The sequence below is a fragment of the Nannospalax galili genome, unplaced genomic scaffold (genome assembly GCF_000622305.1).
Source record: "Nannospalax galili isolate Female #2095 unplaced genomic scaffold, S.galili_v1.0 scaffold7, whole genome shotgun sequence".
Taxonomy (NCBI): Eukaryota; Metazoa; Chordata; class Mammalia; order Rodentia; family Spalacidae; genus Nannospalax; species Nannospalax galili.
The window spans coordinates 756,989-763,629 of record NW_008359081.1 but is presented as its reverse complement, the minus strand read 5'-3'; the positions used below and the strand labels follow the sequence as shown (position 1 = coordinate 763,629).

Below are 6,641 nucleotides of genomic sequence, written 5' to 3'. Positions count from 1 at the left end.
TGCGCCGTCATGCCCACCACCTTAAAACAGTGATTTTTATGGCATGTAAATTATATCACAATTTTTTCAAATGATCACCTTTTGGAAAATGCTAAGGAACACACTCATTACTCAGAAAACTAGTAAAGGGAAAAATGAAGCACTTATCCTTTGCCAACGGTTGCTCAGATTAACTAAATCATTCGAGCATGACTCAATAGAAATAATCCAACTGGGGCTTGAGAGATGGCTAACAACTGTCCATAACTCCAGTTCCAGGGGATCTGACACCCTCTTCTAGCCTCCAAGGGCATTGCACCACATGGGTGTACTAAAATAAATCAAAAATTTTAAATAGTCCAACTAGGGGCTGAAAAGATAGCTAGGCAGTTAAGAGCATTATCTGCTCTTGCAGAGGACCTAGGTTCAGTTCCCAGCGCCCATATGGCAGCTAACAACCGTCTGTAACTCCAGTTCCAGGGGATATGATGCCCTCTTCTGACCTCCATGGGCACTGCATGACACAGGTGCACTTACATGCAGGCAATGCACTCATACACATAAAACAAAAATAACAAATTCTTTAAAGAAATAGTCCAACCAATACATGAAGAAAGCCTGATAAAATTAGACTATCACCATTTTGCAACCACTAAAGAATGATTAATAGATTTTGGCAGCAATAATCAATGGTTACTAAGCAGAAAGACTTTCAGACATATCCCTCATGATAGAAACACACAGTGTCACTTGCAAAAACGTAGAATCAAATCTGAGCTTGATTAAACCTCTTTCCCTAACTACCAATTTACAGGAAACACAGGGAACAAAGAAACACATCGATGGAAACCAGAGATGTGATCAAAGACAAGTTGTTATTGGAAAACTCTGTAGGACAGATGGCCTGCTTTCTTCCACAAACAAAAGATTGGAAGGTAAAACTGAAAGGTCAGGCAGGTGTGGTAGCACATGCCTGCAATCCCAGCACTAGGGAGGTAGAGGCAAGAGGATCAGGAGTTCAAAACTATCCTATCCTAGGCTACATAGTGAATTCTAGGCCAGTCTGGGCTACATGAGTACCTGTTTCAAAAACAAACAAATAAGCCCTCCCCAAAACAGGTTAGAAAAAACTTTTAAGGTCAATTAATTAGAGTGTATGAATTTCAGTCTTTTCTTGGTCTTGTTTTTGTTTGATTTGAGACAGCGTCTTGCTATGTAACCCTGGCTGGCCTGGTACTCTTGTGTAGCCTAGGCTGCCCTTGAACTCCTAGCAGACCCCCTGCCTTGGCCTCCCAAGTGCTAAGATTACAAGCATGTGTCACCATGCCTAACTTTTTTAGTATAATCTTGATTCAAGCAGTTTTAAAAATTGATGAGACAACTGGAAAAGATGTGAACCCTGGTTGCATTGGTATCAATACTTGATATTTGCTGATAGAAACAAATTCTTAATTCATTTAGGTATGATTATGATACTGTGATTACATCTAAGAACAAGTCCTTATCATTTATAGACATAAGACCAAAATATTTTCAGATAAAATAGTACCGTATCAGAGATGGCCTACAAAATAGCATGAGGGGTTTGACAATGGAATGAGAATTGAGAGTAAAGTGAGAGGGTGGATGACATAGACGAAAGAGGGTGGAACATGTGTAGATAAATACTGAAGTTAGATAAAGGGCCTAACAAGATTTCTTGCATTATTTTCCTTGTGCTTGTATCTAAAATTTTCCTTCCTTTTCTTTTTTAAAATATATTTTATTTACTATTTTAATTTTATGTGTATGAGTGTATTGTATATAAGTGCACCCATGTCATGCAATGCCCATGGAGGTCAGAAGAGGATGTCAGATCCCCTGGAACTGGAGTTACAGATGGTTGTTAGCTGCTATGTGAGTACTGGGAACAAAACCCAGGTCCTCTGCAAGAGCAGCCAGTGCTCTTAACTGCTGAGCCAGCTCTCCAGCCCCTCTTTCCTTTTCTTTTGGGACAGAGTATTACTATGCAGCCCTGGCTGGCCTGGAACTCACTGTGTAACTCTGGATAGCCTCAAATTCACAGCAATCCTATACCTTATTCTCTCAAGTGCTGAAATTATAGGCGTGAACCACCATACCTGGTTTGAAATTTCCCATAGCATGTTTAAACATACATGTATATATGTACATAGAAAAAAGTTAGCTTCAAATTTCAAAAGAATCTTTGGAGTAGGTGAAACATTACAGATATTAATGGTTTCCTTTCTGCTTATTTCCAAAACAATCACCATAATTAAGCAATTAAATGAATAACCTGGATCGCTTATGACTAAACAAGCAGTAATAATGGGCTGGGAACATAGCTCAGTAGTAGAGTGCTTGCCTACCATACACAAAGCCCTGGGTTCAATCCCCAGCACAGAAAGGAAGAAAAAGAAGAAAAGGAAGGCAGGAAACAGTAATGTTTTCTAAATTTGCAAGGGAACACCTTGGTAAAGATGAAGAACCCTTGACCCTAACCCTAGAAATTCTCAGTAAACACGCCACCAACGGAGCTATATCCCATAGCTTTATTTTGGCTTCTTGTTTTGTTTTGTTTTGTTTTGTTTTGTTTTGTTTTGTTTTGTTTTGTTTTGTTTTGAGACAAGTTGTCATTAGAAATTCCGATCCAATAAATGTGATAGTTATTTTAATGTGTCACCTTGATTGGATCAAGGATGACTAGATACGTGCTAAAAAAATCATTTCTGTGTGTCTAGGTACTTATCAAAGAGGTAGAAGCAGGAGGATCCGAAGTTCAAGGTCATCCTATAATTGGTTCAAAGCCAGCCTGGGATACATGAGACTCTGTCTCAAAACCAAAACAAAAGTGAAACACATAAATTCACATTTGTATCAGTAGACTGAGTAAAATAGATGGATTTCTTCAGTGTAAGTAGAGCACCACTCAACCCACCAAGGCCCAAATAGAATGAAAACTAAGAGGAAAAGTGACTTGTCTCTTTTGCTTCTTTGCGTTATTGTTGTTTTGGTTTGGTTTGGTTTGGTTTCATGTAGCCTGGGCTGGCCTGGAACTCAATATGTAGCCAAGGCTAGCCTTGAACTCCTGATCCTCCTGCATCTACCTCCTGAGTACTTGAATTACAGGCAGTGCTTTCTCTTGCTTCTTGAGCTGGGACACCCACCTTCTCCTGCCCTCAGACATCAAAGCTCTTACTTCTCTGGCATTTTGACCCAGATTGAATTTTACCAGTAGTTTTGTTTGTTCTCCAACTTCCAGATGGCAGATCAAGGAACTTGTCATCCATACTCACATGAGCAAATTCCCACAACAAATCTCTTGTGTATATATGTATGTATGTCTGGCTCTGTACCTCTGGAGAACACAAACTAGTATAGTAGGTATGGAATAGGGTCAGCGGACTTTCAGTTTAAGCAGAGACCCAGGTAATAAGATACATAAGTGTTCTGCAAACCAATGGAATGTTAAGAAATACTAATACAGTGCTCACTTCATCAGCACATATACTAAAATTGGAATGATACAGACAAGATTAGCATGGTCCCTGGGCAAGGATGATACGCAAATTCGTAAAGCATTCCATATTAAAGAAAAGAAGAAAGAGAAAGAAAGAGAGAGAGAGAAAGAAAGAAATAGAAAGAAAGAAAGAAAGAAAGAAAGAAAGAAAGAAAGAAAGAAAGAAAGAAAGAAAGAAAGAAGAGAAAAAGAAATACTAATACAAGCCAGGCATGGCGGTGCACACTTATAATCCCAGCACTACGGAGGCTGAGGCAGGAGGATCGAGAGTTCAAAGCTAGCCCAGGTCGCATAGTGAAACCCATTCTCAAAAATATATACAAATTAATAAAGGCCAGGGCTGGAGAGATGGCTCAATGGTTAAGAACGATGGCTGCTCTTGCAGAGTACCCAAGTTTGGTTCCCAGCACCCATATGGCAGCTAACAACCATCTATAATCTATAACTTCAGTTCCAGGGGATCCAACACCCACTTCTGACCTCCACAGGCACTGCATGACATGAATGCATTCAAGCAATACACTCATACACATAAAAAATAATAAAATATTTTAATAAAGTAATAAAAGTCAAGTATAATGGTACAATTCCAAGACTCATGATGATGAAGGAGGATTGAGGGAGTTCAAGTCATTGTAGGCTATGTAGTAAGTTCCAAGCTAGTCTGAACTACATAAGGAAATTCTATCTGAAAAGGCAAATAGTAACACATCCTAGGGACTGGGGCTATAGATGTAGCTCAGTGGTACAGTTCTTGCCTAATAAGTAAGGCTCTAGGTTAAATTCCTAACACCACACTCACAAGCAAAAATTTATACAACCTGGCAAAAAATATATAAATGCCTCTTTACCAACAAGTGCAAGAGGTTTGGGTTTGTTTGTTTTTTTAAGTATAAAAAAGAAATATTGTGCCGGGCGCAGTGGCGCACACCTTTAATCCCAGCACTTGGGAGGCAGAGGCAGGTGGAACTCTCTGTGAGTTCAAGGCCAGCCTGGTCTACATAGTGAGTTCCAGGACAGCTGGGGCTACAGGGAGACCCCGCCTCAAAGAAAAAGACAAAAAGAAAAAAGAAAAATTGCTAGATATGGCACATTTTCAATATTGTTCTTCCAAATGGCTATATTATTGTACAGTCCCTCCAGCAAAGAGAATTCTCAATACCATTATTTCTTTGTCAACTTTTAATGTGCTCATATTTTTTAACTTTTGCCCACATGATATGGTAAAATTGTTGTTTTCATTTACATTTCCTTGGTAACAAGTAAAGTTCAAGATATGTTTGAATCTTTATTAGTTATGGTTTCCTTCTTCTGAGAATTATCCTGGACTAAATTTTGTCTGGTTTTCTACTAAGCTGTCCTTCTTATTCATCTGTAGAACTATATTATACATTCTGAATATAAACCCTTTCTTGTGTGTGTGTGTCTGTGTGAGTATATGCCACATGTGTAACAGTGCCCAACTGCTCATCTTTCAACTTTGCATAAGGTCATTTCTCAAGTTGCATATCAATTTGCTGATTATTAAAAAAACCACAGGAACTTGTTCAAAATACCATTGCTTGAGTCCCACTTCCAAAAATTCTACTGGGGGGGGGAGGCTGTTGTTTGTTGGTTGTTTGTTGGACCAGGTCTCCACATGTAGACCAAACTGGCCTGGAACTCACAATCTTCCTGCCTCAGCCTCTCAAGTGCTTGTGACACCACATTCATTTATGAAGCCAAACATTTTTTTATACAGGGTCTTGTTATATAGCCCAGACTAACCTTGAACTCATGGCAATCATCCTGCCTCAGCCTGCTGAGTGGTGAGATTATAGGCATGCACCACCGTGTCCAGCTAGAAGCCAATCCCAGCACTCAGGAGGCAGAGGCAAGCAGATCTCTGTAAGTTCATACCCATAAATAATGACTTCCAGGCTGGTCAGGGCTATATAGTGAGATTCTGTTTCAAAATGAAACAAAACAAAACAAACCCCTAAAAGTCTATGGTGCATAGAAGGATAGTCATAGTTGTACCCACCTGCCTTCCAGACCAGCACGGAGAATAAAGACAGTTTCTAACTAAGCCTGCTGGAGTAGAAAGTACTACACTAATTGTTCATTCCATGAACTTATTACAGTTAATGTCTTATTACAGATTTCTCATTTGTTTGTTTGTTTTAGGCTATTTTTTTTGAATTTTTGAGACAGGGGTTCTCTGTACCCTTAGTTGGTCTGGAACTCGCTGTGTAGACCAGGCTGGCCTAGATCTCACAGAGCTCCGCCTACCTCTGCCTCCTGAGTAGTGGGATGAAAGGAGTGTGCCACGATGTTTCAGATTTCCCATTCGTAAAGTGGGGGATAATACTTTTTACAAGACTGCTATGCAAAGGAAACAGCCTTCATAAAAGGCTTCACTCAATGCCATCTTCACTACATGCTTAATAAACTTTTCACCTTAATATCAATATTTCCAGGCAGTAATGCTGAATTTTCAGTTCAAAATAATGGCCAATTCTTTATAATATTTTGTCTTTTCGCTAAATAATCAGTACTTTTTGTCTGGTTGTCGTCGTTATTGTTCTTGTTCTGTCTTTTTGAGACAGGGTCTCATTGTACAGCCCAGGCTGAACTCAAACTTACTATCTTCCTGCCTCAGCCTTCTGAATGATAGAATTAAGGGCATGAGCCACACATCTAGCTACCAATGTTTTATTGATATAGAAACAAAAGTCTGTGGTATGGATGAATGGATAAAGAAAATGTGACATACATATTATATACATTGGACTTTTCCTCACTCTGACAAAATAACTGGGAAAACAGCTTAAGGGGGAAAGGGCTTATTTTTGTTCATGGTTTCCAAGGTTCAGTCTGTGGTCAGGTGGTTTCATTGCTTTGGGCTCAAGATGAGGCAGAGCACCACAGCAGTGAATACATGCTATAAATTATTTTTTTCTTTATAGTCCGTGCTTTTTGTGTCTTCACTAATAAATCTTTCCTAAGACCATAAATATTGACTTTTTTGTCAATAGCCTGAGCCCAGCTGGTCTGGAATTCACTCTGTGGACCAGGTTGACTTCAATTTGCCTGCCTCTGCCTCCTGAGTGCTGAGATTAAAGGCGTGCACCACCATGTCCAGCAAAAATATTGACTCTTA

General features: G+C 39.4%; 1 non-coding gene across 1 annotated transcript; it reads left to right on the top strand.

The window, feature by feature from the left end:
* Positions 1 to 3,465: 3,465 nt before the first annotated feature.
* Positions 3,466 to 3,572, top strand: LOC115068347. The gene has a single exon (XR_003847710.1). It is a non-coding gene; the product is annotated as a U6 spliceosomal RNA (small nuclear RNA).
* Positions 3,573 to 6,641: the final 3,069 nt, after the last annotated feature.